General features: G+C 44.3%; 1 protein-coding gene and 1 long non-coding RNA gene across 2 annotated transcripts in view; both read right to left on the minus strand.

Moving 5' to 3' along the window:
- The window catches only part of SHROOM3 (shroom family member 3), a 200,887-nt gene that overhangs the window by 161,766 nt on the left and 12,514 nt on the right, over positions 1-26,607 (minus strand). The window lies entirely within an intron of this gene.
- On the minus strand, positions 5,611-8,096 carry LOC123651193. Its single transcript, XR_006739729.1, has 2 exons — positions 7,530-8,096; positions 5,611-7,332 (listed from the first exon to the last, which is right to left on the minus strand). It is a non-coding gene; the product is annotated as an uncharacterized LOC123651193 (long non-coding RNA).

Genomic DNA, 26,607 nt, shown 5'->3' on the forward strand with positions numbered 1-26,607 from the left:
ACCCATCTTCAACCCTCCCCTACCTTCCCACTGTAGCTGGACAGTCTGGTCGATGCTTCTTTGCCTCTATCTATGAGGATGTGTGTTTTTAGAGAGCCTTTTCCTTTAAGGATCATCTCTAGTGATCATCAGGTACTTCCTTCTTTTTTTTAAAATTTAATTTTATTCCCAGGTCACTTTCACTGGTTCTGAAGCAAGGACAGCCCAAATTCTAAATGATAGTCTTCAAATGCATCGAGAAAAAGATTCCCTCTCTTCTAGTTTCTGAGCTAGACATCACTTGTCATGAGTTATGACCCAAACCCTTCAAATTGAAAGCAGGAGATGAATAGAATCTAGACGCTCAGAAGGGTGTCCAGAAGATCACTGTGACAGGAGGTCCTTGAAGTGCCCTGGGAAACCAATCTTGCTTCTGGGCTCCGGAGAGAAGGAGAAGATATTGATTCCTTCTTTTGTTTCATCCGCAACAGGCTCCTCCCCGCCTGGACTCCCGCGGGCTTAGAGAGGGTATCGACACCAAACCTCAAACATGAGTGCATTGTGGTATCATGTGAGTTGCATGGAATTCAACAGAACTTTTGTAGCTGAAATTTAAACCAAATGTATCAAAATACGCCTGTCCCTGGAGAGTATGGACTTCTCACTTTCACAATAGAAACAGTGGTTTAGTTTAAACAAGGCCGGTTTTTAAAAACTAAGTTTTTCCCTCTCTATGTGTGAAGATACTGAATGGGGGACCTTCCTAGGTGATATAGCTGAATACTTGAGAAGCCAAGACTTGGAGTTTAATTCTTATTAAGAGGAATCAGCGTTGAACAGAACAGAACTCCTCGGTGTGATCACATCATTCTACCATTGGATCCTAGGTAGTGGTGCTAAACAAAAGGACAAGAGCTAACAATTATGGAAGATTTTCTATGTGATAGACCCTGGGCTAAAGGCCTTACACAAGTTACTTTATTTAAACTTTGCAAAAGCTCTGAGAAGTAAGTTCTCAAGGTGGTCATTCAGAGTAAAAGCCAAACGTCTCCCAGTGGCCCAGAAAGCTCTGGCCTTTGCCCCTCCTTCTCGGCCTCCTGGTTCTTCCTCACCAGACAGTGTCATCTACTCTTTACCCCAGGGCCTTTGTACTTGCCATTCTCTCTGTGTGGAGAGCTTTTCCCCAGCTCACTTCAAGGCTCAGTCTCTCACCCCTTCAAGTCTTCCTTCAAATATCACCTGCTTAGTGCAGCCTGTTCCAACCACCTTTAGAAAATGTCAGTGCCCCCTGTGCCTCTGTATAACATACTGCCCTGCTTTGTTTTTTTTCCATACCAGTTATCATTTTATAACTTTCAACATGATTGACCTGTTTGGGGTCTTGGTGTCTGTCTCCCTGGACCAGAATGTATGCAAAGATTTTAGTCTACTTTTGTTCACGACCTAGAAACACAGCTGGCACATGGCAGGCAACTCCATACATATTTGTTGGTTAAATTTTGCACATGAAGAAATATAGAGGGTAAGTGGTCATGCTTTTTATAGAAAAACAGACTCCATTAGGAACCCACACTCAAGAACTCAAACTTTGGGGTACACATCCTTTTCCTGAGGGGTAGGGACATAACCCTTGACCATCAGGGGCAATACATTAAATCTGAATCATACTTCATGAGTAGAAATACACACTAATAATCAAGAGTATCAAGAATTCGTCCACATGTGTCCTATAGTAAATAAGTACATATGTATATGCAAAGTCACTTGTATTATTTTGTGATTCTACTGGGAAACTTTATTTGATAAGAATTGAGGGAAACGAAAAAATGTCAAGTGAAAATATGAAGAGAATATAAAAGTTCTCATGAAAATATTTTCCCAGGGTTGGACAATGGCAAGAATGACAGACTATAACACTCCTTTACAGACGTCATTCACACTCAAAGGGCACTTCCCAGAGTGCCTTTTATGTTATTACATTTAACCTTCCGAACAATGCAGAAATCCAATTTGCAGAAGAGGAACTACTCTCTCAGAGGTTACGTACTTTCCTAAAATAGCCCAGTGAGGGGTAGAATTCAGAATGGAATATACTTATTTTGTTGGGGCTAGCACCGTGGTCTGCAAACTGCGGCTCTGGAGCCACATGCGGCTCTTTGGCCCGTTGAGTGTGGCTCTTCCACAAAATACTACGGCCTGGGTGAGTCTATTTTGAAGAAGTGGCACTAGAAGAAGTTTAAGTTTAAAAATGTGGCTCTCAAAAGAAATTTCAATCGTTGTGCTGTTGACATCTGGCTCTGTGGACTAATGAGTTTGCTGACCCTGGGCTAGTGGGCCTGTCCCTGTACACACCGCTGCCAGCCAGGCTTGAGGTGTCCATGATTTTATAGGGGCTCGTATCCTGAGGAACTACGGCAATTGTTGTTCATGGTTAACTTAAAACATTTAAAACTTGCCAAAACTGGTTTTGGCTCAGTGGATAGAACGTCGGCCTGTGGACTGAAGGGTCCCGGATTCGATTCCGGTCAAGGACGTGTGCCTGGGTTGCAGGCACATCCCTGGTGGTGAATGTGCAGGAGGCAGCTGATCGACGTTTCTCTCTCATTGATGTTTCTAACTCTCTGTCCCTCTCTCTTCCTCTCTGTAAAAAAACAACAAAATATAAAACAAAACAAAACAAAAAACACATTTAAAGCTACCAATATCACTTCCCTTCCCTCTTTTTCTAAGGTCAACCAATACATAGATCGAAGAGATTCACGTTGGTGCACATACATCATGACAGTGAAATCGGTGCCTTTGTCTGAAGTTCATTTCACTAACTAAACAGCTGGGCTTAAAGCTCACACTTTGCAGCGGCTGACAGCATTGCTAAGAGCAACGAATACCAGGGAATCTCAAAACCCTGACTGCTTTTTTTCTTAACCATATTTTTGTCAAGTATTTCTCCATGGGTTTAGAAACTTGTTTTCACCTTAAAAAAAAATTCTACCCCCGGGGAGGGGAAATGAAGACCTCAAAACCAACTACAAATTGCTCTTTTAAAGAATGGGAATGAAAGATACGGGGGCTTTTCTTCCTTAAAAGCTCATCACTCTGTGGAAAGAATCTGAATGCTGTCCTGATTCTTCTTGGGCACTGGAGCAGTGTTTGTGTGTGGGGTCTTTTTGTTAGTTATTTTTAATTAAAATTTTTAAAAAGCACCATTCTTGAGAAGCTGTTGCTATGAGACTTCCTGGGCCTCAACAGATGGCCACAGACAGTGCTCAGTCCCAGCGCTGGGCTCTGAAGCCCTCCACTCAGGCATGCCATTAACATTCCTGACATACCTTCGGGGGCAAGTCCCGCCTGCTGCCCTCTGACTAGCTCACCCACAGCTCCTGGGCCAGCCTCCCTTGTCAAGTGGCCCAGCTGAAATCTGTTATAAATGAGTGGTCAGGCCTCTCTAGGAAAAGCCCATAGCAGAGAGGTCGCTGTCCTTCTCTCTTTAGGTTTCAGACAAACTTTTACCCCATACCCCTAGGGTTTGAGCTGTTCAGGAGAGCTGCTGGGCACACATGTGCAATGCAGGCACACATACATGTGCACAAATACACACATATGCACATGCACTCAGAAATGCACACCACACTCCACACCTAATTCATTCCCTGTTGTGTGTAAGCCTCTGAGCCCCTCCCAGTCACAGGGCGACCCCGGGAAGAGAGCAGCACATTTTTTGGACGGTAGCAGTTTTAGTGCCCAGACAGAATCGCTGAGGGAGAGGTTCGAAGGGTTCCGGAATTTTTCTTTTGAGAAAAAGACATATAGAGAAAAGGAAATGCATGTCTACTTTCTCGCTAACTTCTTGGTGCTGCTGGGCAAATCTTTCTATTTCATCGCCTTTCTCTGTCTTCCAAACTGGGACAATGACATTGACCTCCAAGCATCAGATGGAGGAACGAATGAGCCATGATTAATAAACCACTGGGAAATTACTGCTGGATCAGGGAGGGCCTTCACCGCTCCCAGGTAAGAGATAAGAAAGTAACTTGAACCCCACCCCCTCGGCGCTCTGATTGCTTGGCCCCACCACCCCTGGAGGGCTGGCCCTGAATGCTGACCACTGTTTTTGGTGGGGAGGGTCTACTGGTAGCTTTACTGGGCCACCAAGCGGCGCTGGTACTTGGAAAAAACCAAGTAATTCTAAACAGCCATAGCTTCTCAGGGTGGGGCTCATTTAAATTCCACCTCCAGGTTGTGGCTCTAAACCGGGCCTGGAGTGTACAAGTGAGCGAAGTCCTACTTGAGTGTCTGACGCCAGCGCTCCCTGGATCACTCTACAGGACGTCAGAGCAATCCTGCCGGTTTCAGTTCACGAAGATCCTAAGAGCTTTGCTCCTGGTGATACCAGATGATATGCCACGAATGCGCACAGCCGCCATCAGCTGACGCTCTCTCTCTTTTTTTTAATCTAATCTGTCCAACTAAGAGGGCAAATGAGTCCAGACTGCTTAGGTTCCTGCCTTTCAAAGTCATCTGCTTGTCCTGAGATGTGAACATTGGAATTGCTGGAAGTTTTTGAAAAAAAAAAAAAAAGGCTTTGAGAGGTTTCATCTAACAAAGAGTGCTGCTTTTTTTGTGTTAACCAGTGACATTAAAAAAATAATAATAATTTTTGCCAAAATCGGTTTGGCTCAGTGGATAGAGCCTGCAGACTGAAGGGTCCCAGGTTCAATTCTGGTCAAGAGCATGTACCTTGGTTGTGGGCACATCCCCAGTAGGGGGTGTGCAAGAGGCAGCTGGCCAATGTTTCTCTCTCATCGATGTTTTTAACTCTCTATCCCTCTCTCTCCCTCTCTGTAAAAAATCAATAAAATATATTTAAAAAATAAAAATAATAATAATTATTATTGTTGAAACTATTACATTTGTCCCCTTTCCTCCCAGTGACCACCCCTCCATCCCAGGCCGTCAGCACCCTATTGTCTGTGTCCATGGGTGATGCATAGGTGACACGGACATTTTAATGAAGCCATCTATGGAGAAGTGGAGATGAGGAAACTCTTTCTTTGCCCATGTGCCCAGGGCTAAGGGCCCCAGCTAGCTTGTCCTTTGCACATCCAGCAAAGGGAGGTTTTGCCCAGCTGTCATTCAGCCTTTAGCTCACAGGCTGCCCAGCTCTGAAAAGTCAAAGCAGAGGCTGAGACCTCGGACTCCTTTTGAGGAAGGGAAGCCTCGAGAGGGAGCTGCTGGGAGGGAGGTCTGACGCAGGCAGCTTCTGTTTGCATAGCCGACCCTTTCAGACAGAGAGCCAAGGGTACGCAGCATGTCTGGGAGGGCGGCCCAGGGTGAGCTATTGTGAGGGACCCTCACCGCAGCAGCTGACAGCCCGGCAGACATTCCACAGCTCCAGACAGGAGACTTTTAAAAATTGTCACTGGGAGAAAATGAACTTAAGATAATTAATCCCTTGCCCCAGTCTAACTCTCTAATGATACTGTTCTTGGGATGAAATAATGTATTTTAGTTGACACTTGTGTTAAATTACATAGTTGGGGGTCCCTGGTACATTGCAGATATGCACCAGGGCCTTCTATACTCAATTTAAAATGTGGGTGGGTTTTTTTTTTTTTTTTGTGACTTTATTTCCTTTTTAACTAGCGATAGAAGCTTTTCAACTAGCTTTCTCTTCCTTCCTGTACCTCTTCAGGACACAGAGTTGTTTTTTGTGTATAGTGTATTTAGGCTTTTTTTTTTTTTTTTTTTTTTTTGAGGTAGTGATTAGGGCTGAGGTGGTATTTATCCTTCCCCATACAAAAATGACTTATCCTTAGACCAGGAAATAATCTTTGATTTATACACTCTCTAGATGTAATTCATAAGCGAATATAGAATTTTGAAATGTAAGTCAATGCTAAATACGTTTATTTAGCTTTCCAAAGTCCATTTCTCCTTTAACTCTCTCAATATTTATAAATTCACTTAGTATTTACCTACTAACCAATCTGATTTTTCATTTACCACCAACCATCTGCTCTATTTGCACGCACATTATATTTAAAATGATTGCTGTAGACTTGTGTGATGATCCCATTTCACTCAATGGGGACTGTCATTTCTGATGCTTTTATTCATCAAAGCAGCCATTTTTAGCATTACTGACATGTTGAACTTATTATAGAAAAAATGTTTTTACAAAGATGAGTTAGAGGAGAAAGATGGAAATTTCCAATTGGCTGTGAACATTGGAAGAAAAACACACATTTCAGGATGATTAACATAGATTTCAAGGGAATGGTTCATATATGCTTATCGCCAGCTCCATTTGGTCTCTGTTACTGCTTGCTACTTGAACAGGCCATTCAGAATTAGAAAACACCCTTGTTTCATGTAGGTGTTTATAGTTTTGGAATTAATAAGATGGGAAAAGTAGTCTCGGAACCTCTTTGGATTTACAAACAGATCTTTATTCACTAAAAGCACGTTTTCATTAAAAAAAAAAAAAAAATCAAAAGGAAAATTACTTCCTCCCTCTCAGAGCAAAACAGGCAGGACTGGTAAGCAAGAAAGTCCCAAACCACTAGTCTTTGTACCAACCTTGGATGACTAAATCCTAGAGTGACAAATGTGCTGACAGCAACCCAAGGGGAAGACAGGAGGGTCCTTGATGTATTTGTCAATCAGCTTACAAGTAAAATGAAATCAGAACTTAGGTCCATCAGAATCATGGCTTAATAATCCTAAGGATCTGTTGCTCACATTTGGGTGCAAGCATTAAGAATCTGACTCTCCCTTGAACATAAGGATGAGTGGAGTGAAGCAAGACAATCAACCTGCCCCCCCCCCCTACTAATTTACTAATTCCCCGATGTTGAACAAATTCCCTGATATTGAGCAAATCTTTAAAAAGAAAGACTGCTTTCATATTACAAGAGAAAAAAGTTCAAGGAAGCTTTAAAAATAAGTGGTAATTAGAATGAGACTAGCCATGCTGGGGTGGCATGAATGGAAGGAGCTAGAATGTTCAGCTTCACTTTCTAGTATACCATCCACACACAGCGTATGTGCTGGCCCTAATTAAAGTTACTCTATTCTACCTTCATGTGAGCTCCTGGTCAAGTAGGAAGGAGTACACAACGAGGTGTCAATTGCCTGACAGGGTTGCAGCCATTTGTCCGGGACCCTCATCCAAATTTCCATCTTCCCTGGTTATGCCTTGGTATCATTTTGCAAAAGCACATCTGACGGCGAATAACTTGATGATTTCATCACAGCAGCCTCAAGTACACTTCCCCACCTCTCTTTAGTGTACCTTCTCCAAACCGGCCTTTCTGTCCAGATAGAGGTGGCACATACAACGTTGAGAAATATCTGGTTTATGAAGGACTTGTATGCATGCATATAAGCAAAACCAATGGATGAAACTCCGGGGGGGGGGGCATATATGGGAGTGTGTGTGTGTGTGGGGGGGGCAATGTAAAGATATGTACACATATAATACCTCAATAAAAAAAAAATACCTTAATAAAAAAAAGAACAAAACAAAACAAAAACAAAAAAAGAAATACCTGGTTTAAAATGGACTTACCTTAAGGACGTCTTAAGCTAGCATGTTCATTGTCCTCAGCTGTCTGTTGGACATCCCTGTGCAGGGGGACCCTGGGCCCCGCTGGGCCCGCCGAGGGGGGCTCGGCGGCTTGGGAGAGGTGGCGTCCAGGCCGGAAAGAATCCCCAGGAGCCAGCAGCGCCAGCGGGGCAGAGCCCAGCAGAGACAGGTGTCTGACACCAGCGGGCACCTCGCTCCGAACCTGCTGCGGCCAACGGCTGCGCTGATTAGCCGCGGGCAGAGGCAGGGCGGGTGACTGCCGCCTCCCAGCCAATCGCGGCCGCACGCCTGACAGCAGCCCCCGCGGGGGGAGCGCGGCCAGAACCAGAACCGGTTCCTGCAGCGGCGCTGGCGGCCGCGCGCTCCGGCCCACACGCGGCGGAGAGCGATTTGTCCGGCGGCGGCCAGGGGAGCGGGCGGGAACGGGCGGGCCGGGCCCGGCCCTTCTCCAAAGAGCGCCGCTCAAGGTCCCTGGACTCGTACACAACGGGATGCACTGTGATCTGGGGTGGCAATGAAGTGAAGGTAAGACAGATGGGCTTGCAAGGGGAGCTTGAACTGTGGAGTGCCCCGCCCCCCGCCCCCTCCCCTTTCTCCTCCTCCTTCTGCTCCTGGCCAGTCTCCACTTAGACTTCTCTGCAGCTGAATAAGTTCAATTTTTAATCAGCTGTGTTTTTTTTTTGTTTTTTTTGTTTTTGTTTTGTTTTTTGCAAGCAATAGTGTCCAATGAGAAACTAGGAGAAAGAGAGGGAGAATCAAAGAGAAAGAAAGATCTTTCGACAGTCATTGTTTCCAACAATAAAATCCAACATTGCAAAAATCACCTCGGACACAAATGCTTATAAAGAGACTACTTGTGAAAAACAAACAAACAAACAAACAACAACAACAAAACACACAACAACAACAACAAGGCTGCGTTTTATAAAACTCACCGCTGTGGAGTGGCTGGCAGCTCACATCTGTGGATGGAATCATAACAGGTTTCCTAAACCGCCACCAGTGATAGGAATTTTCCTTAACTCTATTACCTGAGCTCTGAAACTGCAACCCTTTGCAGCGGGTGGGTAAGTATTATAGTGCTCCTTTCCAGTCTTGGGATTTGCCCCAGATCAAATATACAGGGGTCAGCGTAACAGTAACCACAGGCACGAAGAGAAGAAAGGAACAGTGCCCACAGAAAGAAAATGGGACCCCGAGTGTGTCCGCGTTCATGGGCATGTAAATACGTTTTCATTACTGTACAGCTGCCCATGGTGGGAGAAACACATCATAGGACTCACAGATCACTTATAAACCTTCTTGCTAAAGAATTGTTAAAAGTCTTACAGATTATTTTTTATTTTTAAAATATATTTTATTTATTTTTTACAGAGAGGAAAGGAGAGGGATAGAGAGCCAGAAACATTGATGAGAGAGAAACATCGATCAGCTGCCTCTTGCACACCCCCTACTGGGGATGGTGCCCGCAACCAGGGTACATGCCCTTGACTGCAATTGAACCCGGGACCCTATAGTCCGCAGGCCAACACTCTATCCACTAAGCCAAACCAGCTAGGGCTACAGATTATTTTTTAGATGAGGAAAGAAAGAATAGGGAAAAGAATTCTGAATTCACAGGAAGCAATATGTTCTACATGCAGTAGTAATTTCTATTCTAGACACCAAGTAAGTCTCAAGCGTCCTTAAAAATGGCATTACATTTCATCTTAATGTTGAAGTGACTTTTATTTAAAGACTGTATTCACGAGGAAGGCTTGGTCTCCAGAATGCTACTTGGATTCCAGAGCTATTTATATTCCTATAATGTGCAATCTAAGGAAACAGAATCGAGGCAAGTGTGAGATGGGAACAGTGGTCAGGGCGGGGCAGAGAATCATCTTTCAGACGAGATGCCTCCTCCTCGGTCTTGTACCATCCATGCATTCTTTCAAAGGTATGCTAGGGGGTCCACACCCTGGGACCTGACTCCAGAGCCCATAGTTTGAACCACACTGTGGAAGAGAATCTGAGTTCTGGCGTTGGCATTCACTAGCTTTGTAATTCTGGGCCAATTACTAAACTTCTCTAAGTCTCAGTTTTCTCTTCCTTTTAGGTGGGCAAAATTCTTACCCCCGTTTTATGTTCTCTCCCTCACCCCAACCCCTTATATTTTCTCCCAAAACAGCTGAGTTGCATGTCCTTTCATCAGAGACGACTCCCACTGAGCCGGAGTCCAAGAGCAGCCGGGCCATGACATTAATGTGTCAGATTTAACCTCCTGCCGCTGACAAGGAGCTCCTTTCTCATACAGTGCAGAACGATCACCAGTTGATATTAATGATCACTGGTTTATCATAATTAGCTGCCTAGTGTGGGAATGCCATTCCCTCAAACAGCAGAACATGCACGGTGGTTTAAAGGAGCCAAAACCACTCCCTCTTCATTTCTTTTCTTTTCTTTTATTAAAATATTTTTATTGATTTCAGAGAGGAAGGGAGAGGGAGATAGAGATAGAAACATCAATTAGAGAGAATCATTGATTGTCTGGCTGTGTCCTGCATGCCCCCCACTGGAGATCGAGCCTGCAAACCGAGGGCTTGTGCCTTTGACTGGAATTGAACTTGGGACCCTTCAGTCTGCAGGCCAATGCTCCATCTACTGAGCCCAATCAGCTAGGGCTGTCATATGTCTTTTACTGTGCAAATTCTATGATTCTAAGAACTTATGGTGACTTTTGAACAATTAATAACAATATGGGCCTAGTCAGTGGCCATAGACAACAGGGGGGTGAGGGCATATGTAGGGAGGGGTTTGGGATGGGAATGGGAGAATGAGGGCAATTATGTGATACCATAATCAATAAAATTTAAATAAATAAATAAATAAATAAAAAGAAAATTAAAATGGTGATACTACAAACCACAGGAATACTTAGAAACAAAGTTTTTACCACTGAAAGAAACTAACCATACCTTTGCTTACTTCTGTTTATATATGGAGAAAACATAAAAACTGTCAACAAAAATAAACTATTTGAGGAAATACCAATTTTAACATATCCCTTTAATATAATAAAATTGTTCTCCTTTCCCTCTTCATTTCACCAGAAATTTCCTCATAGTCTATCTTTGCCCAGTCTCAGTTCACTTCAAACCTACTCTCCACCAAGTTCCCTGTGACAACAGCCTCAACCAGCTGGTGGCCCTGGGAACTGTCCTTGTGGGTGCTAGGCAACATGAGAAGAGAGGAAATCTCTTTGGGATTCTTTAGAGAAGCTAAAGCAAGCAGGCCAGTAAAGGGGGGAAAAAATTATAGTGAAGCAATTAAGTCACCTCTCTTCTCACCGATTATGAGGTGACTAAGGGAACCGTTGTTGTATTTACAAAGAATGGACAGCTATGTGGGATTAGACTGAGCCACATGAAATGGTCTATCTTGAACGATGTTTGGTCTGCTACGATGGCAATTCCATGTGATTCAACCTGTAGTTAACTTTCACACAACTGGTAATTAACTATGTGTCAGTAGTTACTACGTTACCTTCTCTAATCACCACCACAAACCTATAAAGCAAAGGCTATAATTATGTTACGACTTCATGGAGGAGGAAAGGGAAGCTTGAGGAGGCTAAGAAAGCTGTGGAACACCTCACAGCCAGCAGGCTAGGGGGGCCACAGTTCCAACCACCACTCTCTGCCCAGGAGAATCTGAATTCTGACGTTACTAGCTTTGTCACCCTGGGCCGATTACTACATTTCTCCAAGCCTCCGTTTCCTCTTCTCCTGACATGGGACTGATGATAGAACTGATCTGCTATGAGGGCGAATGTGATGATGGAAGTTAAGCACTTAAGCAGGGAGAGCTCCGATGTTCCCTGTCAGCTGTGGTGTGGGCTGGCTGGCCCTCTCCCCGCTTCCCCAGGATCTGAGGATCTGAAGCGAGACTCCACAGCGTGTGTCCCCTTTACCCTTTGGTGGCCTGGCCGCCACTCATGGCAGGAAGGATAGCGGAGTCTGGAAAGGATGCCCTTCATGTCGTCAGCGCATGTGACTTTGACGCATAGGAAGTCCTTCGCACGGGAACGCCCACCAGCTACCCCTCCACCCCCGTAACCCCGCCCTCAGCCCACCTTCTATTTCCGGCTTGCTCTCCTTCAGGTTTTTATGAGAATCTGGAGTGCTTGCACAAACATTTTAGCCGTCTCCTTTATTACCCGCCTACCTAGCTTCTTTGGCAATCAGCTGTGGAGGGTTACACAATCCACGCTCAGAAAGCATGGATGATCTAATCTGGGAGCCGCGCTGTGGAACCCACAGTGCACTGGGCCAGGACACGAGGGCTTGGCTTTCAACTTCTGGTTCTGCCACTGACCTGCTTAGTGACCTTGAGCAGGTCACTCATTGTCTCAGCCTAACCCAAGCATCACTAAGTTTCTCCCCAGTACTAATCTCTGTGGGAAAGAGAAATAATATACTAGATGAGTTTTTGGAGAAATATGGGGATCCCCCTTCCCCCCATCTTTCTAAAAACGAGTAGCTGATCTATTCAAGCACATCTGATTTTCTTCTGATTACCTTTTAGAAAAACAAACCCAGCCCTAGCTGGTTTGGCTCAGTAGGTAGAGCGTCGGCCTGTGGACTGAAGGGTCCAGGTTTGATTCTGGTAGGGGCACATGCCCAGGTTGTGGACTTGATCCCCAGGAGAGGGTGTGCCAGAGGCAGCCCATCAATGATTCTCTCATCATTGATGCTTCTATCTCTCTCTCTACCTCTGGCTTTCCTCTCTGAAATAAATAAAAATATATGTAAAAAACAACAACAACAAAAAAAAAACAACCACACACCAAAACAATAAAAAAAAGAAATTAACATTTATTTTTTTAATCTAAAAAACAAAACAAATTAAAAACAAAACAAAACAAGAAACAACCCACACGCCAGAACTGGTTTGGCTCAGTGGCTAGAGCGTCGGCCTGAGGACTGAAGGGTCCCGGGTTCCGGTCAAGGGCATGTACCTTGGTTGCAGGCACATCCCCAGTAAGGGGTGTGCAGGAGGCAGCTGATCAATGATTCTCTCTCATCGATGTTTCTACGGTAGCTCTCTATCCCTCTCTCTTCCTCTCTGTAAAAAAACACACAAAACACAATAAAATATATTATAAAAGAAAAGAAAAGAAACAACCCACAGGCAGGAGAGGTTTATGTTACTAACTGCAGGCTAAGACAGATGGCCTTGGTTTCAGAACACAGATCTCCATGTTCCCTTAATGATCTGCACATGTCCTTGTGGGGTGCTGGTCAGTGACCAGAGACGGGAGTGTCTGTGAAGAGAAAGCGTCACGAATCCATGAAGGGGATTGTCCATTTCCTTGGGCCTGTGCCTGTGCTAGCACACGGGCCTCTAGCAGCTCCGGGTAGACCCATCCAGGACGTAAGGTAGAAGGGAGGCCTCCGCAGCACCTACCTGCCAGCCCTTGTATTTGTCTGCTCTGCTCGAGAAACTCAAAGCACTTTCACAAAATTAAAAGTTTGTCCTCAATCCTCCCAGAAGAAATCGAAATTTATGAGTGGAGGAGATAAAAACAGCCCGTAGACTGCTTTCTTGTCATAGATTGCTCACTCCCTCCTAACATACTGTATCATTTTTTACACATGCATCGTGTTGATTGTTCATTCCTCTGCTCAGAAGGTCACCGCATGAGGACAGACGTGCTTGTTTTCGTCATGGCTGAGTCCCAAGCACCCAGAGCAACGATGGGCATGTATTAGATTCTCAGAAAGTAAAGTCAGCCTTATAAAATCATGTTCATAAGCAATTCAGGCAGAGCTGGTATCCTGCACATCCCACTTGTAGAAATCACACTGTGTCTTTAGGAGGAAGAGACGATGTAAATAGTAAAATAGATGGCACTGGTGAGGACAGTGGTGATGAAGGAGGTGGCAATGACATGTAAAGCAGAAAGGTAATTTTTGTGGGGGCCATAACTACAGTAGTTTAGACCTGGCTGCTGTGCCTTAGTTGGGTGTTGAGCCATGCACTGGAAGGTGATGGGTTCAATTCCCAGTCAGGACTCACACCCAGGTTGCGGTTCAACCCCAATCGGGGCACGTACAGGAGGCAATTGATGGATGTATCTTGCTCACATCATTGTTTCTATTTCTCTTCCTTTCCTCCCTCTCTAAAATTAATATTTTTTTTAAAGAATTCGTTTAGCCCAACTCTGCAAATTTTCACAAAGAAGTTCCATGCTGGGGAAAACCCCCACAGGACCTGGGTAGTGAACTTAGAGAGAAACTTAAACTCAGTTTCTCTTTTCAAGTCCCAATTTCCCTTAATTTTGCGGGAAATTGTATTTGTTGGAGAACTCCAAGTGTTTCCAAAGGAGTCAGACCCTTAAGGACATGCGAAGTTGACACACAGCAGCTGAGCTAGGTTGACTTTGTACTCAGGTGAAAATTTCTATCTCAATCTGACCACATGCTGACATCAAGACTGATGAGGTAATGCCTGTAGGCCTCTTATCATCATAAAAGATGTCAGTTAAAGTATTACCATACCTCTCCTGTATGATAGCCATGGGACATAAACCACTTACGATACAGAAATCAGAGGCATGATTTTTTTTTATTTTTTATTGCTGGTGCTACTGATGGAAGCCATACTTTCAGTTTCAATTATGCTTCTAGTCCTGGCCAACATGGCTCAGTGGTTAGAGTGTTGGTCTGTGTACCAGAGGGTTGAAGGTTTTGATTCCTCATCCAGGTCATGTATCTGCGTTGCAGGTTTGATACATGGTCTTGGTCGGGGTATGTGCAGGAAGCAAACAATTGGTGTGTCTCTCTCTCATCAATATTTCTCTCCGCAGCCCATGCCAGACCCTTTCTCTCTCCTTTCTTCCCTCTCCCTCCCATTCTCTCTAAAAATTAATGGGAAAAATATATAAACCATGCTTCTTTTATTGTTTTGTCTGAGACTAACAGGCCCAAAGTAATCACGTCACCCTGTTCTTTTTCCTCTCTTCACAGTCTCTAATTCGGCAGGGGTCGGGAGACCGTGGTATTTCTTCCTAAGAATGATAGAGGCCGGAAGGTAGCAAATAAAGGCATTGCGCTCAGTCCCAACATCCCTGATGGGGAACCCAGCCTACTGTTGAGTGCTAAGGATAACAGGTACTGATGTGGGTTCACAGTTTACCCTTGAGGGTGAAAAGAACACTGGAGAAAGAACATTGAGGAACACAAATTACAGCATCGTTATTTATTTGCTTGTTTATTTGTTTGTTTATTTAGGTTAATCCTCACCCGAGGATACTTTTCCATTGCTTTTCAGGAAAGTGGGAAGGAGGGAGGGAGAGGGAGGAAGAGAGGGAAACATCAATGTGTGTGAGAGACACATGTACTGGTTGCCTCCCACTTGCATGCCCAAGGGGAATGAACCCACAACCCGGGTATGTGCCCTTAACGGGAATTAAACTAGAACCCCCTTGGTGCACAGGCCTGATGCTCTAACCACTGAGCCGTTAATGACTCATTTCAATCTCTAGGAAAATCACAGAGCTAATATTAAAAAAAAATGAATGTGGTGTAAAGGTCATAGTAAATGTCAATTATACTTACAAACGTATATACGAACTTAATAGGGTGTTTACTACATGTCAGGCAGGATTTTGAGTACTTTATATATTTTGTTTTAACTCTTCCAACACCCCTGCTAGGGAGCTGCTGCCCTTCTATCCACTTTAGTGCTGAATAATCTCTGGTGCAGATGGATTAAAAACTTGGCCAGGCTCACAAAACAAGCAAGTGTCGGTAATAGGACTTGAACCCAGGCCACCCGATTTCTAAGTATACTCTTAAACACAACTGTGTATGTTCGATTTCGTGTGGCTTGGAAATGGGATGTGCATGGCATGCTCAACATTTGGGAGTCTGGGGATTTTTCTGGCTAGCAGATTTCTCCCCAGGGAGACTATGCCACGCCACCCTCCCCAGATATCATTGGAGCAGATCAGTTGAGTGGCGCTAGCCAGCAGTAACGAGAGCGGCTGTCAAGCAATTAGCCTGATGATAATTTGGTATGATAAAACCGGCTTCAAATCATAATTCAAGCGGACAGTGTAAAGAACATTCTTCCTTTCGGTTTCCTAAGCCTCTACCACGGTACAGAAAGGCGGTTCGAGTCACAGCAGGGCAGCCACCCCACGTGCCTTGCAATCAAGTGTGGCAAGAGATGCCCCAAGCAGGCAGCCAGCACATCACGTGGGGTTTTCCATTCATTCAGCAAACGGTTCATGAGGGCTTGCCAGGGTGGGCACTGGACAGATCAAAGGGAAGACACATGGACTCCCAGCCCTGGTTTAGTATTAGAAACTGTCAGCCACCTGTCTAATTGAAAAAGACTCAGTCTGGGCAATTGGCCGGAGATGAAAAAAGTGGCAGGTGTTAAGATCATAGGAAGCAGCGGGGCCCCAAAGCAAACTGGAGAGGGAACGCGTCACCTGACGTGGGTACACGCCACCCCAAGCCAGTGTTGCCAGATCGTCTGACTTTTTCCAGAAGCCGGAAAGCCAGATTCTTATGTAAAAACTTCCACATTTTTTAATGTGGATTAAACAAATGTTTACAGGCCAAATATTTCTAGATCAAACAAATGTCTGCAGGTCAAATACTTCTGTAAGATGTAGTTTTCAAATGCTGCCAATCAAAGAACTTGATTAAATTCACTGACGTGGCCTTTTAAAAACAAAATTGTCTAGATTTAATAGATTTTTTTCTTTGAATTTTTTTTTCAATTACAGTTGACATTAAATATTATTTTATATTAGTTTCAGGTGTACAGCATAGTGATTAGACATTTATGTAATTTGCAAAGTGATTCCCCCAATAAGTCTAGTACTCACCTTGCACCAAGTATAATGATTACAATATTGTTACTTATACTAGTGGCCCGGTGCACAAAATTTATGCACAGAAGGGAGAAGGTTCCCTTAGCCCAGCCTGCACACTCTCTAATCGGACATCCCTCTCGCAGTCTGGGACTGCTGGCTCCTAACTGCTCACCTACCTCCCTGCCTGATTGCCCCTAACTGCCTCTGCCTGCCTGCCTGACTGCTCCTAACTTCCCTCCCCTGCTGGCCTGATCTCACCCCCAACTGTTCTCCCTGCCAGCCTGATCTCACCCCCAACTGTCTCTGCCTGCCTGATCACTCCTAACTGCCCTCCCCTGCTGGCCTGATCTTGCCCCCAACTGCCCTCCCCTTCCGGCCAATTTGGTCCTGATTGGTCAGTTTCCATGCCAGTGTCAAAAGCTCTGCCTCCTAGGCAGTCATTGGCTCCTCACAGTTTACCCAGATTTGGTTTCTGATTGGTTGGTTTCTATGCCAGTCAGCATCTCTGGGCCTATCTCTGGGCCTGATCAGAGAGGTGGGACTGATCAGCAGCCCCCGAGGAGGCCTGAGAAAGAGAGAGGCAAAGGCTGACCAACAGCTGCCATGGAGGCTGCAGATCAGACCCTGCCTCCCTCTTTAGGCCTCTCTCCAGGCCTGATCCGCAGCCCCCTTGGCAGTCAGTGCTGAGTCACTGCACCCACACCAGCAGCAGTCAGTGCTGGGTTGACTGGACTGCAGGACTGACTTCTAGTGTTTGGCCAAGCCTTCAGTTGGTCGTTACAGACCCTGGGTTTTTATATATTAGGATTCTGTATCCTGTATTTTATACATCCCATGTCTATGCTGTAACTGCCAATTTGAACTTCTTAATTCTTCACCTAATAGTGGATTTGATATGTAGAGACGTTTTTATCCTTACATAGATGTAGCTCAATTTATTTTTAATTTTTCCTTTTTTTTTTCTTCTTTTTTTTTGTATTAAGGTGCAAAACACACAGAGTGTGTAAGGTGCACCAATCTTATCAATATGTAAAAAGTAAAGAATATATAGACTATTTTCAACATCTGCTAAGGTTCCTTCCTGATGTTTCCAGCCTATGGCACACTCCCCACCCCCACTTTGACCTCCATATCAATTAGCTTTGCCAGTTGTTGCCAAATTCAAAAAAAATTTTTAAATATATTTTATTGACTTTTTACAGAGAGGAAGGGAGAGAGTTAGAGAGCTAGAAACATCGATGAGAGAGAAACATCGACCAGCTGCCTCTTGCACACCCCCCACTGGGGATGTGCCCATAACCAAGGTACATGCCCTTGACAGGAATCAAACCCGGGACCTTTCAGTCTGCAGACCGACGCTCTACCACTGAGCCAAAAGGGTTTCAGCCAAATTCAAATTTTAATCTCAAGAAATTTATGACAAATCTAGTTGCTTCAGGTCTGAAAGAAATAAAATGGGGCTTCACTAAGCAAGGATACAACTGAAAAGAGTCATGGCAGACCCAACAAAAGATGGAGCCCACAGACTTAGCCAACTGCCTCTGCCCCTTCTGTTACTTGTTGCTCTCACACACCTATTCTGTTTGATAACTGTCATTTCCCATGTGACTACCATAGGCCAAGATGTAGTTGTCACTCTACATAGAGTATCTCATTTAAGCATAAAAAAACTCAGCGAGATACAAATTTAAATAGAATGTATTCCAACTGTACAGCTAAATACAGTTAACTGTATTTGTGGCAGGTTATTCAGCTACCTCCACAGCCAATACGTGAGAAGTCGGCAAGGCCATCACAAAGCCCAGGGACTTTTCCACTGGACTACACGGCCTCCCCATAAAGTTAGTAAATGGCATGTTTTCTTAACTCTTCCACGAGAATATAACAAACTTCATTTCTTAACCAGGAGCAAAATGAACCTTATTCAATGTAGGGTCTGACTAGGAGTTCACACAACACATTATAAGGATTGGTGGTGGTATGGAAAGGTATTGAAAGAGGCATTGAAAACTCATGTTTATTTTCTAGGTACTTTTATTTTTTATTTATTTATTTATTTTTTAAATACGTTTTTATTGATTTCAGAGAGAGGAAGAGAGAGGGAAAGAGAAACATCAATGATGAGAACCATCCATCAGCTGCCTCCTGCACACCCCCTACTGGGGAGCAAGCCTGCAACCGGGGCAGGTGCCCTGATGAATAGAAGCATGACCTCCTCAGATGCTCAGCCACTGAGTGACACTGGCTGGGCTGCGTACTTTTATTTTTAAGACAACTTAATGAATAAAATTAAAATAAATACCTCGCTAACATTTCCCTTGGGTTTATGAGAACATTGTCTTGCACAAATAGAGTTTTGAGACAGGAGGCAGAATTGGGTGTTCAAAGATCCTTCTTTGGGGATGTAAAGTACAGTGTTGGAATATAGTTATTAATATTATAATAACTAGGTATGGTGTCCGATGGTATTAGATTTATCTGTGTGATCACGTCATAAGTTATATAAATATCTAATCACTATATTAAACACCTGAAAGTAATATAATATTGTATGTCAACTGTAATTGGAAAAAAAAAAAAACAGCAAAAAAAGAAGAAAAATGCTTCTATAGCCACTTGACAATATATGGCTTTGCCAGAAAAATCAGCATTTCAAACATGTAGTCCCCAACATTTTCCATGCTGATTACAGAACTACATATTTTGCAAAATGGTGTATAAAAACAAACAAACAAACAAAAACAACAACACATTTCCTCTCTCCCGGGAAATTTTGCAGCCTAGAAATGGGATTAGAACAGTGGACAGAATTTCCTATAAGAGGGCTTCCTGGTGGCAAGCGGATTGTGAAGGAGTGGCAGGAACTTGTCTTGAAGCTTTGTTCTGCATAGTAAGTTCACTGTTTTCACTTGGAACAGAGCAGTTTTCTAAAGATGCTTTTATTCATTCTTTTTTTTTATTTATTTTTTATTGATTTTTCACAGAGAGGAAGAGAAAGGGATAGAGAGTTAGAAACATCAATGAGAATCATTGATCAGCTGCCTCTTGCACACCCCCTACTGGGGATGTGCCCGCAACCACGGTACATGTCCTTGACCGGAATTGAACCCGGGACCTTTCAGTCCACCGACGTTCTATTCACTGAGCCAAACCGGTCCCGGCCTTTTATTCATTCTTTAACAAATTGAGAACACGTGAATTCTTCATATTAAGAATATTATATTATTGGGAGGTAGAGGGGGGTCTAAAGCTGCCAATAACATCTGCCACTATCTGCCAATACCTTCACCTCATCGCTGCCTCTGGGGAGGATGGGCTCATACACCCAATGATTGGCAGAGGAGAGCAATAAAAGCACAAGAGGACCTTCTATTCAAGCCAATGGACAGAGTGCACTGCCAGGCCCTCCCTGCTGTCTCATTCTTTCAGCAGATGGGGGAAAGCTGATGGCTTGCCAATACTTTTAGTGTAGAAGGATACAGGCCACTAGCAGTTCATTTATGCTGAAGGCCTTTTAGTGTGAGATATGCAAAAATTCCATAATACTTTTTATCTCAATGGTCACACTAAGGTCAACTATCCCATTTGAGTTCTAGAGCCAGATCTAGTTGCCATCTTCTTTTTACACTTCAGGTGGCTCAGAAACTCAACCACGATCTAGTGAGGGACCCAAACTTACTATAATAGAAGCATCGGTTTCAAAGTTTAGACCTGAACTCTAACATCCAGGATTATGTTCCACAGATAAGCAGGCGAGTTAGCCATGTGACCTTTCCTCGAATCAATACCTGTTGCTTAAGAACTTAAGCCATTTTTAACTCACAACTTTAATCTTTGCTTAGCTACCAAACTCCTTATTTTATTTTTAATTAATTTTTAAAATTGTGGTAAAATACACATAACAAAGTGTACCACCTTAACCATTTTAAATTGTGCATTTTAATTCAGTAACATTAAATACACTCACCGTGTTGTGCAAACATCACCACCACTCATCTCCAGAACTCCTCTCATCTTACAAAACCAAAACTCTGTACCCATAAAACAATAACTCCCCAGCCATCGGTTCCCCCAGGCATTGGCATCCACCGTTCTCCTTCCCGTATCTATGAAATCGACTACTTTAGGTATGTCACACCTATGATCTATGCAGTATTTGTCTTTTGAGACTGGCTTATTTCACTTAGCATAACATCCTCAGTGTTCACTCATGTGGTACCATGTGTCAAAATTTCTTTCTTTTTAAACCAAAACATGTTTCAAGTTTATCTAGCAATATTAATCAACTAGACTGATTGGGGGAGTATTTGGTCTAGTTAATAAGACTTTAGGCTTGGAACCAATAAGAGGGAACAAAGGAATTTGCTGAAATCTTTAAAGCTGGGGTTCTTAAAGGTGCATCAGAATCACCTGGAAAGCTTAGTAAACCATCCATCGTTAGTCCCAAACCCCGGTTTCTGATTCGGTAGTTCTAGAGGAGGACCGGAGAACCTGCCTTCCATACACATTTCTGGCCAGTGGCCACACTTTTGAGAACCACTGTCTACCCAGGGTTAAGCCTCTAGGATTCCAATCACCAAATTGTTCCCAGAGTGCAAAAGAGATGCCCCTTGCAGTTATAGAAAAACGGAAGCATAGAACAAAGTAAGAACATAGCCAGAAAGTCCAGCCCCTCCCATTACAGAGTATTGTGGAAATGAAGGAAAGAGGACAGCAAGTTCTGATTTCACCTCTCTGGCTTTAGGCAGAAGAGTGAACGATGCGAGGAATGAGGGGAATGTCCAGGGTGTTGGGGAATCTTGGCTGTTTGCTCCATTGAGACTCTGGAACAGTGGTTCTCAACCTTTTTAATGCCTCAACCCTTTAATACAGGTCCTCATGTTATGGTGACCCCCAACAATAAAATTATTTTTGTTGCTACTTCATAACTGTAATTTTGCTACTGTTAATGAATCTTAATATAGATATCTGTGTTTTCCGATGGTCTCGTGCGACCCACAGGTTGAGAACCGCTGCTATAGAGCCTAAGACCATCAGAAAACACAGATATTTACATTACGATTCATAACAGTGGCAAAATTACAGTTATGAAGTAGCAACAAAAATAATTTTATGGTTGGGGGTCACCACAACATGAGGAACTGTATTAAAAGGTCGCAGCATTAAAAAGGTTGAGAATCACTGCTCTAGAAGAATCTCACACTGGGGAGGACCGGATCGATTTAGACAGATATCAGAGGCCAGCCAGCAGCCTTGGGATGAGGCAGCTCTGATGGGGTGCGATGATTCAGAGGTGAACACTGGGCCAGGGGATCTCGGGTGGAGAACTTGGCAGACACTAAGGGGTCTGAAGCTAACGTGTGTGTCTGTCGGGGGCGGGGGAGGGGGGGAAGGTTGCCCGGGACCCCCCAGGGCATCACCCAGGCCAGAGCTGACCGTGAATTTGACAGCTGCAGAATTCAGGTGGAGGTCAGAGGTGACGGGGAAGACCACAGGCAGAGCCTAGATACCAGGGGACACTGTGCCCTAAGACCTGCCCCAAACCCCAGCCACTCTTTTGGCAAAGCAGCTGGGCAGTAGAGATGGAAGGTCACATGTGAGAAGGGAGTATTTTATGTTGAAAGACTAAGTGTCACCTCCAGGTACTATTCAACAATGAGACCAGGCTAGCTTTAACTTGGCTACAATTAAAACTCTGGTTCAAAAAACAAAAACAAAACAAAAAAAACTCTGGTTCAAAAAAAACAAAAACAAACAAAAAAAAACTCTGGTTCCTTGCTGACCAGCAAGTATGGGTATATGGGGAAGACCAGATTACATTTAGGCAGAATAAAGAACTCATTTTTTTTTTCTTCTGTACATATAAATTGTTATGTGACTAGGGTTGTTAGATAAAATCAGGGGGGCTTTTATTAAAAACTAGAGGCAAGTCCCTCCTATAATGGACAGAGTTTTCCAAAGCTATGGGCTAGTACCCACAGGTCTAACACTTAAAACTCAACACCATTATCAAACATTTAATACAGGCAGTTCTTGGGTTACATCGAAGATCCATTCCTAGGGAGCAACGTAACGCGATTTTCATTGTAAGTGGAACCCACCTCTATAAGCACCTTTGTCACTCACACGGAGCACATACACAGCAGTAATGAAGTGAGACAGTAAACACATTCAAAAGAAATACAACAATTCCTGACCTTTACTTGTGGTAAATAAATAATAATAATAAAAACATAAAGCACATGTGTACACACGTTGAAAAATGATGGAACTTTTTTAAAATAAATAAATGGGAGATGGTGACATAACCACAAAACGACGTATGTTGAGTCTGACGTGACCTGAGGACTGCCTGCATTTGGAAGAGAAGCGATAAAATCTCCAACGTGCTCTTACAAAAACAATGACTGTTCCCACATTTCCATACTAATCAGGTATATCAACCATTTAAAAATTACAGAACATGCTGTCATGAGAATCAAGCGTTGGGACTCTTTTTGCTTCGTTTTGGGGGAGAGCAGAAAAATGATGAGCCTGTACTCACATTCTAATAACCGTACCACCCTCTGTGGCCTCTCCCTTCTTGCTGTGTTGTGTCTCCCGTTTCTGTTTTTATTGGCAGGTGGACTTGGTCCCATCAAATGAGTTAGACAAGAGGGGAAGGTTAATTTATTTAAGGGAATTTGAATCAACACTGCTGGGGAGACAAAAGGCACCAGTGTGTACTGTTGTGAAAGCAAAATAAATAAAAGCATTGGCAGGACCCAAGCTGTGGTCACAGCCAGAGGCTGAAGGACCACGCTGGTTCGGGGTTTGAGCAGTCACAGAGAACCGGCTCATCGGAACACCGACTGGCGGAAAAGCTTGGGCTCTTGTGTCAGTTAGATCGGGGTTCACATCCACACTGCTTAGAGGTGTCTGTCTTCTTGGCCAGATTGCCTTATTGAAAGTCTGTTTCCTCTCCTTTAAAATAGAGTGGTAATCTTACCTATTTTATGGGGTTGCTGTGAGAATTAAGTGTGAGAGAGAAATGCTTAGAACACTCAAAGCTAACAACAGGTGAGAGCTTACTAGGATTATTGATTAATGTTGACAAGCTAACTCATAAATCACAACTGATTCCTAACCCTGGCTGGTGTGGCTCCGTTGGTTGGGCATTGTCGGTGCACTGAAAGGTTGCTGGTTTGATTCCCAGTCAGGACACATACCCAGGTTGCAGGCTCGACCCTGGTAGTGGGTATGTATGAGGCAGCTGATAGATGTATCTTCCTTTTTTTTTTAAAAAAAAATTTATTGATTTTTCACAGAGAAGAAGAGAGAGGGATAGAGAGTTAGAAATATCGATGAGAGAGAAGTATAGATTAGCTGCCTCTTGCACACCCCCTACTGGGAATGTGCCCGCAACCAAGGTATATGACCTTGTCCTGAATCGAACCTGGGACCCTTCAGTCCACAGGCTGACGCTCTATCCACTGAGCCAAACTGGTTTCGGCGATGTATCTTTCTTACATCGATGCTTCTTTCTCTCCTTTCCTTTCCCCTCTTTCTAAAAATAAATTTAAAAAGTCTTTAAAAAATGGATTCCTGGGTATAATATTCTACATGTGATCCAAATAAGCCTTTTCTTCAGACCTGACTATGAATCTTACGGATGTGAAAGCCTGGTGGTCCCGGTGTAATCACCTCACTTGTATTCAATTCCAAGTGTCCCCATTCTTTTATCCCATTTGCTTAATCTCAGAATGTTAGCCCCACGAAACTTTAATTTTCATACCACCCACGCCATCTGCACGGAGGGGCCAGGACAGCGGTATCCATGCATTACTCCCCAGGAAGAAAAGAACCCTCACTGTTATAGGGCTATTCCAAACATACAGAGAAGGGAGTCTTTTCTGTACATTTTATGGGAAGGTGTCAAAATGACGTTTGCAACTGCAGGAAGCCTGGCCAGCTCACGTGTTTGCAAAGGGGAAAGAATGCAAGATAGCCTAAATCAACAAAGCACTGCGGGCCGTACATTCCTGACCATGAGCTTATTTTTCTGTTCATTCCTATCTCGTGGCGGAGACTCGGCGTTTTTGACCTCTGCCCCTGACTTTGAGACAGTGATGGAGAGGGGACAAGGAATCATGACACGAAGGGTGAAAGGGCCCTTAATCCAAACACAGCGGGTCTCGGTCAGGGTGCTGCTGAGTGTCCACCCTCATGGGGCTGCGGCCCAGTCTGCACTTTCCCAGCAACCCCCCCGGACTGACGTGGGTCCCCGGCCTCCTCCAGCCAGCACGGCTGGTATGAAGGTGCCAGATGGGAAACTGTAAACAGAAGGACACGGGAGGCCATTCCTGCTTAGTGACCCGTATCAGAAAGGCCTATTTTTAGAAACTGCCGCAAGCCACCATGCCCTTGAAAAGTAGGCCGGCCTCACACTATTGCTATTTTTGAACATTTCTGTGCTTTTGGGTTGTGTTCTAACACATTTGTGAAGGAGTTCAGAGAAGGTAAGAACCATTCCTGATCTTTTTAAAAAATATATATATTTTATTGATTTTTTTACAGAGAGGAAGAGAGAGGGATAGAGAGTTGGAAACACCGATGAGAGAGAAACATCGATCAGCTGCCTCCTGCACACCCCTTATGGGGATGTGCCTGCAACCAAGGTACATGCCCTTTACCGGAATCGAACCTGGGACCTCTCAGTCCGCAGGACGATGCTCTATCCACTGAGCCAAACCGGTTTCAGCCCATTCCTGATCTTGATTTGAGGTTGAAAAATCTGAATTCTGAACGTGGCTTCTGCATCATGGCTACAAGGCACAAAGCCAGTCTTTCGTTTCGAGGAATCACCAGGGAGCAGCTCACATTGACGTGGATCCATGCTTTTGGGTCTTCTGTGGGGCCAGGCGACCAGGTAAGAGATGCGTGGGAAGGACCTCCCGCAGCCAGAGGAAGCTAGGACATGAAGTGCTGCTTGCTGCCTGCCTCAGTGGGAGGAAGAATCACTTGGCAAGCGTGTTAAAAAGCGGGTGTCCCACCAGACAGTCTGATTTAGATTTAGCCAAGGGTACAGTACAGAGATTTGCACCTAAAACAGGCACCACCGCTGATTTGATACAAGTTGTCTAAAGTTCACCCTTTGAGGAAACCCTGCTATAGGAAAACATGAAAGATGCTGAAGAGTTAGAAGGGAGAATCAAATAAAACACATATACACCAAATGACCTGTTCCTGCCATCAATGAGAAAGGCACAGCTATGCAGTGTTTCCCAAACTTTTGACATATGTGTACCCCTTCTATAATTTTTGTAACGCTGAGTACCCCTCATACTCACGAGAACGTAGAATTAGGCGCAGCTAAGCACAGTGCAGTGCATATCCCCACCAAACTCCGGTGCAACGCTACCCCCACCAAACTCTTCCCGTATCCCCGGGGATACGTGTACCACACTTTGGGAAACACTGGAGAGCAAAGCAGAGCTCTGGCGTGGAGTGGTCCTGGGTGCCCGAACACACTGACCTGCTGTGAAGATCTGGCTCCTCTTCCTAATTCCGTTCCTAGTCATGTGACCTAAGGCTAAATTCTTCCAGCTCTGGGCGCCTTCACTTTTACAAAGCAGGCTGCAGCTTCTCTGGAGTGACCCCTCTGGGGGTCAGTAGAGAGGCTTTGCCCGTGACCTCTGACCCCCCCACCCCATACAAAAGTTCTTTTACAGCTACAGCCATTGGTATCACCTTTCCCCCTCCCCCTCCCCACCCCCTGACAAGTTTCATCGCTGTCCAGCTTGGGTGTGACTTTCACCGGCAGGAAACAAGTCCCCATCCCCCTGGACTCTTGCTCTCTCACTCACATCTCTTAGGCTTTGCTGCAGGAAAACTGGGTGAGGAATAGGGAAGAACCCCCTTCTCTTAGCAAAGGATGGAAATGCCTCCCCTAAGGAGCTGCGGAGCACTGGTCCCCGCAGCTGCTCAACCAATTATTCTCTGATTGGATGGAAGTGCATCAAACCCAGGCAGAGGTTATTTTCCTTACACCCATTGTCTTTATGGTTATAACCTCATACAAAGAAGAGATGACTGTCCTCACTTCGCAGAGGCAAAAATGGAAGAAGGAGAAGAAAAAAGAAAGAAAATGAGAGGTGAAGACCTCGCAGTGAGGGTCAGGGCTGCAAACTAA

The sequence above is a fragment of the Pipistrellus kuhlii genome, unplaced genomic scaffold (genome assembly GCF_014108245.1).
Source record: "Pipistrellus kuhlii isolate mPipKuh1 unplaced genomic scaffold, mPipKuh1.p scaffold_m20_p_1, whole genome shotgun sequence".
Taxonomy (NCBI): Eukaryota; Metazoa; Chordata; class Mammalia; order Chiroptera; family Vespertilionidae; genus Pipistrellus; species Pipistrellus kuhlii.